The sequence below is a fragment of the Diadema setosum genome, chromosome 10 (genome assembly GCF_964275005.1).
Source record: "Diadema setosum chromosome 10, eeDiaSeto1, whole genome shotgun sequence".
Lineage (NCBI taxonomy): Eukaryota > Metazoa > Echinodermata > Echinoidea > Diadematoida > Diadematidae > Diadema > Diadema setosum.
Window position 1 is genome coordinate 7,225,652 of NC_092694.1, and position 14,319 is coordinate 7,239,970.

The 14,319-nt window shown below is 38.5% G+C and overlaps 1 pseudogene; it reads left to right on the forward strand.

Annotated features, from left to right (window-relative positions):
* The first annotated feature begins 303 nt into the window (after window positions 1-303).
* LOC140234467 (allatostatin-A receptor-like) lies at window positions 304-1,526 on the forward strand (annotated as a pseudogene).
* Window positions 1,527-14,319: the final 12,793 nt, after the last annotated feature.

Here is a 14,319-nt window from a genome sequence, read left to right on the forward strand (position 1 = left end):
CTTTGTTTCCCGGAGGTACCTATTCCCTTGTCAGGTGCACAAATTTCATCCACAATTCCTTAATATTGTAACTGTAACTTGCATCACTAAATGGATCAGTAAACACGTTTGATTAAAATTTGTCACACAACGGTAGCATTTCAAATTCCATGCTTGTTTGTTTTTTTCAGGGCATAAACAGACTACATAATGGCACCGTTTGCTTTTATCACATTTACGAGCATTCAACTGGTAATGTTGTTTTCATATATCGAAAGAGGTGGCAGCAGTCCGGCTTTGTCCATTGACTCACATACAACAGGCATGGAAACAGATAGTACGTTGCGGAAAACCATACAAACCGTGCTATATGATGGTACAAGGTTTGAAGAAGAAGCAACAACGCAGATACCTGGAGAAGACCACGGAAACAGGAACTTCAGGACGAGGCCGTCAGAAGTAAAATTGTCAACTTCAAGAGCGGTATTTCCTGATGATGCGATGCCTTTCAATGAGAAATTTGGGTCTAATGTCAGTCCTAAAGCCCTGTCCACTCGATGGTCCTGGCAAGATATAGTTTGGTCATGGTGGTTGATCCTTCAGATGTTCACCGCCATGCTGGGAATTGTGGGCAATTCCTTGGTTATCATCGTCCTTTTCATCCGAAGAGAGCTCAGTCGCTCCACAGATACTTTGATTGGTGCGCTACTGCTGCAGATCTTCTTGCATCCATCTTCATGATACCACTCTCGCTGCCTACCACGGTCCCTTCAGCAGTGCTTGGACAGATGTACTGCAAAATAGTTTACACCTCCATGTTTCTCTGGGTATCATTTGATGCGTCAATATTTACCTTGACGATCATAGCTGTGGAAAGGTACATCGCCGTGGCTTATCCTTTCCATTTTAAACAGTTGGTAACTCGGAAGAGGGTCGTCGTCGTAATCGTAGCGAATTGGATTGTCGGGTTCATGATCACTTCTTTCGAATTCAAAGTTGCAAGCGTCGAAAACTCCACGAATCAATGCTCTTCAGCATTCCCTTCAAAAGCTGTCCAGATGCTAATCGGAATAATTTTGTTCCTCATGCTCTTCGTCATTCCCGCCTTGTTGTCACTTACTATGCAGGCAATGACGGCGCATACCCTTTACCGCCAGTCTCGGGTGTTCCGTAAAGAGGGCAATCAGGAGGGTGCATCGAATCCATCGGCTAGACATTTAGCAGCCAGGAAACGCGTCTTACAGATGCTGTTCATTGTGGTTCTCGTCTTCATTGTGTGCTGGGCTCCATCACAGTGCTTATACTTTATATTTAACCTTGGATTGCTCCCACACTCGTACTTGTATAGCCCATTAAACAATGCATTAGTTGTCCTCTCCTTCGGAAACTCCTGCGCAAACCCGATCATCTACACCGTCCGTTATCCAGAGTTCCGCACGGCGATAGGAGACTTGCTTTTATTAAAGAGAGGGAGGGCTAAGACACCATTATTCAGCGACCGGACAGAGAGAAAAACTGTAAATTCTGTTGGGAGCGTTGGTGCTTAGTCGTCATTGGATCTTAATGCATAATGTAGTCTTGAAAAAACAAAAATCTTTGCTAAATGTTGATCCCCGGCCTTTGAAAAAACAACAGAAACAATCTTTACGGAATGAACTTTGATGCGTCTCACACAATTCAGTCACCGTAAGTTGGTTTATGATTATTTGATTTAATACTCCCTACACGGCAGACACTGCGATCGTCACAATGCACCATGACAAAACATAATGTGCGATTTTGAAAACTGTAAGTGATTTAAGAGCTAATACGGAGGTTAGAAATGCAAATCCATAGAAAATCTGTAGCATCTATTTTCCACTCAGCCTTTACGAGAAGCGTCGTAAAGTAAATGCACAAAACAAAACACATTTTGGGAATTACCTTTAATCTTTTTTTTTCACTTTATGGTGACTTTTTTTTTTCATTTTTCAAGTCGAATTTGAGTACTGTACATCATTAAAATGGGGTTATATTATTATAATTTTTCGTTCATTGCAAAGTAGCTGTGGGATAGTCCTGTTTGCTTACTTTGCATGGTACTAATTTACAGCGATAAGTAATGTTGTTTGGAAAGTAGGCCTAGTTGGTGTGTTTTTTTCACTGAAGAGGAAGTACAATTGACATGGACGTAAGACATTACATTCTGTAAAGTGGCGATTTAACGATGTATACACTCAAAGAGTGTATTACTACCCAGTGTCTCAAAACTCAAGATCCAAAAACCTACTCCAACTTTTACGTTCTGCAAATCTAGAGCTAAATAAAAAAAAAAAATGGTTGAGTACTAGTAATAGTATTAAAGTTCATGCAGCTTTATTTAATAACCGTGGTGGCTTATGCGCATGCACGCAAAATAATGTGTCGGATTTGACAGCTGCGGTCACTTGCATACTGTATTTTATTACTACACTGTATTAGTCCAGGCTAGAAGGCACCCAACCTTGTTTTTTGATATATACAATGTTTTTTGATGGTTTCTTGTCAATTCGAGGGTGCTGATTCCAAATCCGATTGATGCCACTCGCGTAACCTTGAGCATTTTCGGCAAAATGCAAAGATCCAAAATGGCCGCCAGATGTGCTAATTCGGCCGTGGTAAACACAATAATGTGCATTATATGACCTATTATTCCACCAAACTTTGTACATTTCTGTTCCTAGAGTTACTCCATCTGCATTTGCAAGCGAATTTTCATTTCATATAGGTTCATTTAGCATTTAAAGCTCATTTTTTTATTCAAAATGGCCGCCATTCCTATGCTTATGTACTATATGAATGGCAAAACATATGCATGGACACAAAGAACAAAATTTACTATATTTCCAGTCCCGTACCTACGTTATCATAAAGTGTTGCATGTGTAATATATTGGGTGTCACTTACAATATATAGGGTGCCTACATATATGAACATTTAATATTGATAAACCTTACGATATTGAACACAATTTCTTACATATTTCATTTTGTCTCAACAAAAGTCTCAACAATATAAGTTCACTAAACGTCTCGAAAGGAATCAATATACCATATTCTACACGCACGTTGAATATAAAAATGTAATACTAACACAATAAAATTAAGGAGCCTAGATACATGGTATTTATCAAATAATGTTGAAAATGGAGGGGAAGCTACAAAGCAAAGCTTGTAATATGCATTCCCCTAAAACCATGTTAACAAAGTACAGAAAAATCCTATACAGTAAGTGCAGAGATACATGGTTGCAGACGAAAACTCATCGGACATTAATGACACAACTAAAAACCCTTTACATTGTACATTTTTTCCAGCAAGGAGTTGGGGGGGGGGGGGGGGAGGGTGCAGTCCTGAAGCGAGTTCGCAATAGATCATAACCTCCATCACTTTGATATAATTTAATTTAGAAGTGCCGCCTTGATATTATCGAGCAAACGTGATTTTCTTCTTGAATTAAAACAGCAACAAAAACTGTTGAAAGCATAAACGAAACTGTCCTAATGCAATACCGTACAAACTGTTCATTAAACATCAACCAAGGAGCAATGTGAGATACCTCTTTTAATTCTCTCACAGTTCCCAGGTGTTGATAATATACACTTTGACATCATGATCTCATTCAGTCTTGTCTTAAAACTAAAACTGTCATTTTCATTGTCTTTAAAGAACCCTTTAATTGTATGTTTAGCAGCAGGCGACATCAGCCCCAAATTTGCAGAATTCTCAGGCTAAAGATGCATATTAGTAACCACGTCTGGTGATGTTCAGTACTTCCTCAGGGGTCAGAGGGCGATTATTTGCCATAGAAACAGGATGAAGACATGAAGACTTGCTTGATCACCACCCGTTGAAGCCCTATGGCTTTGTTTCCAGGCCAGAGACAGTGTTGTCGGTAACTTGGGTGGTATAAGAGATGACATCAGACCAGCATCTGCACCAACCTGTTTTGGGGTCATAGCTTTCAAGTTACAGTAGGGAAATCTAGGCTTGTGGGATTTCACGCGCATTGATGGCAGGTTGTTCAAGGGGGCATTTCATGAAGTGTTTTGTCAGATCTTTTCTTTTTGACAAACTGTTATAAGCTATTGAATTCCTTCCATCTGATTGGCTGAGAGCAAATTTGTCAGACAAATTTGTCAGACAAATATGTCAGACAAAAAGCTTCATGAAAGCCCCCCCCCCCCCCCCATGCTATCGTGTTTGGAAAGTCAGGGTATGCGTTGACGGCACTGGTGACACTTGCCATCCTTTCCTTCCAGTGTGAGGGAGAGTGATCGAGTGTCAGTGAAGGAGGGTGGACTTCCTTAGCCTATGCTTGGAAGGCTTGCCACAGACGGCTACCTTGAACATAGCGTTGGCAAGATGGTTACTAAGATGGAAGGCATGGGTCTCATGATAATCTAATAAAGGTTGGGGCAAAGTCTCCAGAGGATGAAGTACTTCCCTATTGTCTTGAGATGGGTCAGTACTCGGCTCATGTCATCCAAGGACTTTCTATGAGACGTAAAGGCAAGATCATCTGCAAACTTCCTACGTGAAGTGAATGTAATGTCACCACATATATGTTAAAAAGACCTCTAGCAGGAGTTAGTTTACAGCCACCATCAAGGAGGCCATCATTCAGAGTCCTAACACAGCTGGTCTGGTTACTGAGAGCAATCCTGAATCTGCAAATGCTGAAGATTAAAGACAAGCAGTGTGAAGTTGTTATAACACTGCTTTCAGAATGAGGCAGCACTGTACAGATCTCAGTCTCCCTCGACATCATAGGCCTATGCTCAGACACATTCACTCCGAAAAAAAAAAAAAAAAAACCCGGTGGTAAAATTCCTCTACCATATATAATTCATCTGGGTTAACATTAAAAACTTTGGGGCATTGTTTTCATTTCAGAGATTTGACAACAGGAAGTGAGGTGGTCCCTTTTTTCCACGTTTCCCTGCCTCATGTTCTTTCTCGCATGAGGGGCCTGAAAAGTTTGTATAATATCGCTTTTAGATAATGTAGAAGAGGACAGTTAATTCCTGATAAACGATCTTGATGTTGGCGTCAAGTCAAGTTTTGTTGGATTTTTGCAAATACCTAGGGAAAAATTCAGATTGAGGTAGCAAATTTGGATGTTTGCATTTATAAAATGGGTTCAAGAATGTAGCCAATTGGAAACGCTGAAATGAGTCACGTGTGCGTGCATTAATTTCTCACTAGCATGCACGGCCTGACGTCACAATGTTTACACTAGCAGTGCGTACTCAATCTGTTGTTACAAGCGCGTCGCGCGCTACTATACGCGCTGTCAATCCTGTAAAAACTTCTAGTTCGATCGGGCTGCCGGCCGGCCTTTCTTGTGCATAACATGTGTGGCGTACCTTATACGTACAGTACTTATATGTGCGGGATTTCCGAGTGCGACGTGCGTAAATGTTTGGGACGAACATCTTCGCACATCTTGATTCTTGAGCGAGTGCTACATGTAGCTGACTGATATTGACCCACAAAGATACGTGAAAAATGCTGTTAGTTTTCGATTCATTTTATAAAACAAATGATGCGCAGGATTATTTCGTGGCGTTAGTGGAGATGCACTCTAACCTGTGCATCATTTGTATACAAAAAATAAAACAGCCTTTGTTAGTAACAACCTTCTGATTTATAATCAGCACACAAATTGGTAAACAGTGTACCTGAGTGACAGAAAAAAAAAGAAAATTTGTTTATTTCACACGCTCTGCCGTTCATGTTGTGCAAGGGTATATGAGAGGCATCCATTTTGAAGTTTTGTATTAAGAAGAATATAATAAGCCTAAAACAATAAACTTTCTGTTTGTTTGCTTGTTTGTTAGCTTGTTTTGCTAGTGGCACTCATCAGATTTGCATTACACATGCAAAACTTGATAAAAGCGTAGGTATGTGACTGAAAATTCGTCTTCTATTTCTATGCATATTTTTTGCCATTCATATAGTACATGAGTATAGGAGTGGCGGCCATTTTGAATTGAAAATAAGCTTAAAATACTAAATGTACCTCTTCAAATGAAAAATTTCTTGCATGTGCAAGTAGAATTACTCAAGGAACAAAAATATGAAAAACTTTGATGGAATAATTTGTCATAAAATTGACATAACTGGGATTATCATGCCCAAATTAGCATATCTGGCGGCCATTTTGGATTTTTGCGTTTTGCCGAAAATGCTCAAGGTTACACGAGTGGCATCAATCGGATTGGAATCAGCACCCTCGAATTGACAAGAAACCATAAAAAAACATTGTATATATCAAAAAAAAAAAAAAAAAAAAAAAAACAAGGTTAGGTGCACTTTGTATGGAGCCTAGCCTGGACTATATGTTATGCAAAATGCAGTCATAGCTTGTATAGCCGCACAAAAAAAATATCCTTCTGCTACATTCTTTTATTCTTTCTACATCGAAAAGGTAGTTTTATTGATATTCGTAGGTAACAATTTAATTTGTGAAAGTAATTCCAAAGTAATCTGAAGCAATCGGAATAAGCTGAAACATGCCGTGCCGTATACACGTTTTGTTTGGATTCATTTCTGGAAATTTCATGCAACAACAAAATAGATACAGTGCACTTCCGTTACAACGAACACGGTTATAACAAAATTTCGTTATAACGAAGTAAATCTTCTGGTCCCAAAATTATCACCATTAAAGTCTATGGTACAACATTCGCTTTAATATAACGAACACGATTATAGCGAAATTTCCGTTATAACGAAGTCTTTTCCGAGCGCCACAGACAAAGAAAAAGACAAGAAATGTGCTCTGTTATAACGAAATGGGAATTGCTTTCGAAAATACGTAGCGAAACAAGCATTTATAGCGTCTCTGCATGGGTGAACGCTTCACACCACTGTGTGTTCGCTCCTTGTTTCACGTACAGTTTCTGAGGGAAACTTGTGTTTATTATTGTAATACAGTTATCCCATCACATTTCACATAGCTTTCCAGTGTTTGATGAGTATTTAGCAAACAGAATATGATATATATAATACGTGGTTTCCTTGTTTTCGTTATATATTGTATTTGTTCGGTTATAACGAAATTTCGGTATAACGAAAGAAAATTGCCGGTCCAGAGCATTTCGTTATAACGGGAATGCACTGTATCCCCAAACAAAGCAAAAAAAAAAAAAAAAAAAAACACCCAAAACAAAACAAAACAAAGTAAAACAAAAACAATTGGCGAGGGTGGTTTTTACAATTTTTATCTAAAACTTCTGTTTCATGTTACTGATCCGCTGGTATGGTATTTTTCTACCGAATAAAGAAAGTGAAAAAAAAATAGCAAATCGTACTTTCATACGTGAATAAAATGACACTTCTAACAGAGGACAGCATGTCAAAGTTGTTTTCAGAAGGGCCAATTTGTAACGAGCTTATGTACCTTTCTATATGTCGTGACACACACCCAAAAAAGGATATGAGCGTTATTTCAATAGTATAAGTATCACTTGTATAAATAACCATGCTTTCAGAACTCAGTGATTGATTTGGGTAATACGAAACATTTACCTGATCACATAACATATTTGTGCTAAGGAATATCAAAATGACTGATAAGAATGCGGACTATAGACAGACTTCATACGAATGAGGTGGTTTGTGCACTGTGCGTCTGGATAGTGATTATTTTTCAAATTGTATAATTTATCTTCTCTTGTTGTACTACAGGATATCTTAGTATACACTTAGATAAGCACTCATCTCACTACGCGCACAAGTTCAACGACCTCGTCGATTGCCACGGAACCCATCAGTTGGTGACAACACCCACACATGATCATGATTATGTTCTCGATGTCATCTTGGTCCAGCAATCTTAAAGATTGCTTTTTTCCCCTCTGTATCAGGGTAAAATACCCCCGACTAAATACTGGTTTAATAGTGATATAGACAGAGTAGAGATTAGGGTTAAAGTTAGGTTAAGGGTTAAAGTTTGGGTTAGGGTTAAAATTAGGTACAGGATTGGGATAATGGTTAGGGGAAGGGGAAGGGGAAGGAGAAGGGGTAATTGTCCAGGGGGTAACTGCCCTAGAAACGATGCTTCTTTTAAAAATCTAGCAATGTAAAAGACATCAACAGAACTTTATTCGCCAGCGATGTGTCTGGCACTAGCATTATATGTCCTTATATAGCAACAACGGAAGTTGATAATGCTGTGATCCGCTAGAACTCAGAAAGTTACTGGACATTCATGCACGTACTAGCGAAGTAAAACTCGGAAAGTCAAACCTCGTCAGTTAGTAAAGTCCCAGGTATGACTATGGGAACTGTGAAGCAAAGAAAAATGGAGGAAACTTGAATAGAAATGGCGCAACTGTGGAAAGCTGCAGACGCACCTAAAGTTGTTCTGCGATCAGAGATACTGAGTGAACTAAATGTATCTTGTATCCAGAGCTGAACGGGTCTGTCACACCATCAGACTCATGAAAGACTGTGACGATAATCACAAGTAACTGCCAAAGTCGCCAATCGACTTTTGAATCGCAAACAGTCATCTTCATTGCGTAAACCGTCGATGACAGAGTCATGGCCAAAAAGTTGAAGAAAAAAAGAAATCCTAGATAATTTCTATTACAATGTTATGTAACCAGAATCTAAAGCTGTCACCTCTTCCACACCGGAAACCGTCCAACATACAACTGCAGATGAAATCCTTCTCCTTCTCCATAAATTGCCTCCCAAATTCTGCCCATTGGATCCAGTTCCGACTATTCTCTTGAGGGACTTCGCACCCACGTTTGCCCCGATCAAATTGTTAACCCAATTGAGCGAGCCATTGTACCCTTACCGTCAAAGAAATTCAGGTGTAAATAATCTTTATTGAAAAAAAAAAACCCTTCAAAGAATCACTGAAAAGTTACCGTCCTGTATGCAATCGTCCGTGTTTGTTAAAGATTCTAGAGAGAGTTGTGTTTTTTAGACTTTCAGACTATTTGCTGCCCAGACTTGGTCTATTTGATCCTCTACAGTCGGCTTATCGCCCGCACCATGTGTGGAGACCCTATTGATGAATGTTTCTAGACAAATTTTAAGGGAAGTGGACTACCGATCGGTCACAGCAATGGTTTTGTTAGATCCGTCTTTGGTATTTGAAACTGTAGATCACAGACTACTCTCGTAAAGTCTTGGTATTCAGGGACAGGTTCTTCAGTGGTTTAAATCATACCTATCCCATCTTTCACAGTCTTCTTTTTCGTTTAAAATAGTCTCACATCTTCATCAATACTGATTCCTGGATGAAGTCTAGCTCGTGGCTCCTAAACCACAGCATTCATGAATTTATTCTTTTGGGCTCTAAATCTCACTTGAACAAGTTGGATATCGATTCTATTTCCATTGCAGGAACCTATATCCCTCTTTCAATAGTTATATGTTACATACTTACATAGTTATATGCCTGATCATATCACCAACATTTCTAAATCAGTCCGCTATCAATTATGCACCATTGCCTTTATTCATAAGTACTTGACTCGCTCTGCAACAGAGAAACTTGATCGCTCACCTATTTCTTCATGCCTTGATTTCGGTACTGGTCAGCTTTTTATGTAGGGCGTACCAAACTTACAATTGCCCAATTACAAAAACTAAAAACGCCGCTGCACACATCGTTTCTTTGTCAAGCAAACGCAGTCAAATTACCCATATCATAAAGAGTCTTCATTGGTTGTCTGTATATGCAGGAGCGCACATTTGTATTAGGTTTAAGATACCTCTCGAGCCCATCATGTCATTAAGGGAACATGTCCTCATTACAATGCATGTTTGTTTGGTCATCATGTACCAACCTATATATTGTACACCGTACGAACTCTTCGATCCTCAATTTCTGTTGTTTTTATTTTCTTTTCTTATTTACTATTTATTTATTCATTTATTTTTTATTTATTTTTTTACATATTTCGCTTTCTAGGAAATCTTGGCGGGGGGGGGGGGGGGGGAGGACGAGCTTTCACTTACGCTTGACCAACGCTGTGGAATTCACTACCACGTGAGATGAAAGACTTAAACTCCATAACGTCTTTCAGGAGGAACCTTAAATCCCCCTTGTTGGACAGTGCGTTTAGAAGACAGACATTCATGTCTTCTCCTTTTTTTCCTTGTTCTTTTTATGATACAAGTATTTCCAGTGGTTTTGCTTCGGTGTAAAGCGCCTTAAGCATTTAATCACAATGAAAAATGGCGCTACGAAAATTGTTTGTAATGTACGTACATTGTATGTACATGCAGGCATACAAGTACATTGTATTAGCACGAATACATCAATATTATGCGCACACTCAGAAAATGCATAATTCCGTCGGGTATCAAGGCTTTGTTTTCTCATGCAGTTCTTAATATTGTATGTATTATGTACTTGTACCACCACTCTTTCTGAAAAGATATGTTTCGGTGGCCCGGGCTACCAAAGAAGAAGAAGAAGGAAAAAAAAGTTGTGTCGAGCCTTGTATTGATATATGTATGTAGGCCGACGTACGTGTATATCTATGTGTGTGTGTGTGTGTGTGTGGGTGTGGGTGTGTAAGTGTTTGTGTGTATTGATGTATGTAGCATTTCCTCCTATACAGTGAACTCTCATTTTAATGAACACGGTTATAATGAAATTCTGGTTACAACGAAATAAAATTCATGCCGCGACATTATCCGCTCTACGTACAGTGTATGTTTTTTATTGTTTATTTGTTCGGTTACAACGAAATTTCGATACACTGTATAACGAAAGAAAAGTGCCGGTCATGAGGTCTTCGTTATAACGGCAGTCCACTGCATGAGTAATTGTCAATTACAGAGTATTTTCGTTTACTTATTCACTGGTTTAAGGTACCCCCCCCCCTTTTTTTGGGGGGGGGGGGGTTGACTTCTTTCCATATCACCACGTGAGAAAAGCTGTGTCTCTTTAATCTGATTAGTATATTTTCAACTGAAATCAAATCACGCTGCAAAATTTACAGGGGTTTAGAATACATTGTATTCTCTGCTGCAAGTAAGTACACTGTATCTTTTCAGAGGAGAGTCAGACTGACATGACTCCTGATTTAACGTTAAGGTAAACATCCCCCTTTCTCCTATCCAAGATATTTTCACACCTTACAAAACAAAGTAATGCATATACACAAACTGCTATAATCTTAATGTGATGATTTATTACACTTTCATGCTGAAACCACAGAAGAAAATAAGACTTTAAACTGCATTGTATACTGACTCAAAACATAAACGACAAACATGCTAAAGCAAAGATCATTTGGAAATCATCTATTCAATTGATTGGTTTGAATAGCCATTCCTTTTACAGTAAGCATCAGACCCGTAAAATTCACATTACACTCTGATTGCCTTGACACATGCACTATATAAATCGTATTAATATTGGAAAGATAATAAGTGAGCGGATATGGCAGGTTACGGATTGCCTCAGTAGCTACGATGCTGACAAGTGCATTGTAACAAGCCCTACAGCTCTCATCATAGAAAGCGCTTTCATGGTCTTTGCTGCAACTGCAACTCAAAAATCCCAGTCTCCTCTGACATGGTACAAAGTAGAATAATATGGGTGACAGGCACACATAATGACTACGGCACGACAAAGTACTGGCAAGTTTAAAGCCCTTTCAGGATTACGTCAATTCACTGCTCAATGTTTCTTGCAGACTGAGAAGGTTGCCTACAAAACAGAAACATTCTGGCTTGATGTCCACATAAAGTGGAGGACCTTGCGTGCATGCTACGGACTCCCACATGTTCCCCCTTTGGTAGGTACAAAAATGTCTGCTGTAAGTTAGAAGCCGACAAAAGATCAATCATATTGTGAAGTTTCATCAGAAGAATAAGTACGAATGAGAGATGAACCACACAAGTAGATTTCATAGGAGAAAATATTAAGTCGTTTTACTTGTACTTGCTTTGGTGCGATCAGTATGCTGTTATTAATTTTGGAACATTGACAGTGGGGTAAGCATTTTTTAATGCAAACGTAAGCATTACAAGAGAACTGACTTCACTTACCTTTAATAACCACACTGGTTAATCACAGAAAAATAGAAAAAAAAAAGCAAAATGCAAACAAAGAGGATTCCTTGAATGTAAAATGCCAAGATTGGAGAGTGATCCATTAAAGTTAATCTGATAAAAAAAGCAACATCTTAGAATTTCAACATTAAAAATTTGACTGAAATCGGATGAAAAATAACAAGTTACGATATTTTGAAGTTTTGCTAATTTCTGCAAAACAGTTCATGTACAGTGGATATGAATATGCAAATGACTGAGCTAACCATGTCACAACCTTACAATCTTCCACTGATCATGCACAAAAAAAAAAAAAAATGACGAAAATTCAGTGTTTCTGTCATTAAAGTCTGATACATGATGTTATTTCAGGTTGAATAACTTCAGAATAGTGATCAGTTAGATACACCAGGATTTAAGCCTCGGGCATAATTGCGTTTGAATGAAAAACTTGACATTTTAAAATTTTATGTACAAACTATTTGGCAAGTTGTGAGGGGATGACATGCTCACTTTGCCATTTGCATATTCATATTGAAGAGCTGTTTCCTGAAAAATTAGCGAAACATCAAAATGTTATAACTTCCTTATTTTTCACCCACTTTCGATCAAAATTTTACCGTTGAACTCGTAATATTCTACTCTTTATTATCAGACTGATAAATGTTTGGACTTAATATTCTCCTTTAATATAAGAGTAACAAAGTGAATCTTGCTTGCCAACAGTTTATCGTTATATCCCTGCTCTCAGGGTTAAACTCTGAAAATTTTTAGTGAACAAGACATGATTTCAAAAGTGTAAATGATACGTTCTTAGATCACCACATAATTATGACCATTCAAAGACATTCACTTCGTAATTCTTTTTTTTTTTTAAGATGACTAAAAGATATGTTACGGTTATAAAGGATTATACTGAACTTATTAGTACTGTACATGGTAAAACTGGATTTCTTTCCACATTCCCTGAGCATGAAGGCAATACAGATCATTATTTTTCTTAAACTATGCAATGTAGCACATGTTAGTAGTGTATCTTTAATAAATCAGTCCAACACAGTATTTTCTGTAAACTACACTCGTAATACTACTTCCGTATTTGTCGTCTCATTGATGAATTTGGCAGGTCAACTAAGTATTAGCATATCTTTGTGTACATAGACAAGGGCTATCAATGAAAGTTTGATCAAGTTCAAGTATTATTATCTTTTTATTTTTTTTTTCAAAAATACTGCTTTCCAATTATTCATCCTGAATAATGCTGAATGCCCACAATCAAAGTGCAGCAAGTGAAATTGGTCACCTTTGTCCTAGCCAATGTGTGTTTGCAGTGATTTGATTATAAAATCATCAATGCATGCATAATTATGACTAACGTATAGCTTGCATACTATATTATAATATCATGCCAAATTGGAATTAAAACATGCGCTTCATCGCACTGGAACATCTAACTTGAGACCTCAGTGTGCAAATCACTGAAACCACCACACGCCCACAATGTAGTGATAATGATAATAATAATAATCTTAATAACAAATATGAATTTATACTGTGTATAATCCAATTCGTAGAGCAACCAAGGCACATATTGTATATATTATTATTATCCGGTGAATGGATACATTATTTCCCACCAACTGACAGTGACATTGCTCACTCCCCACTCCCTGGGGATCATTTCAGCCAGTCGCCATTTTAGAGGCGCGCACATGCTGATCAACCAACATAAACATTCTCATCCTACCGGGTATCCATTTATACTCCTGGGTGGAGAGCAGCAACGTGGATAAGGTGCCTTGCCGAAGGGCAAAATGTGTTGGGCTTCGCATGGGCTCGAACCCTCAAGTCCATACCACGCTCATGTAGTTCAGGGACGAGCACCTTTATCCACTTGGCCACGACACCACCACAATGGATTGCGAGAGGATAAATAGAAGTGACAGATCGGACCTCATGTTCAACTTGACCTTACCACATAGAAAGACAGGTTGAGGTATATTTTGCCACTAACCCTCTCTGAGCCACAAATCTTAACATCCTATTGAAAGTGTATGCAATCATTATGTGACCCACTACAACAAAAGGATCCAAAATTCTGGGGAGGTCGATTTTCTGAAAATGGCATGACATTATTCCCTTACTCTTCCGCTTTAATGTTTGAACACGACTCATAAAAGTACTCGGTTGCAGAGTGTGATGGAGAACCGTGATTTGCCTTGGTGAAACCAGGGTGGGATGGAATGAAAGGTGTCCATCCGGGACACGAGAGTTGGAGTTGGCAAAC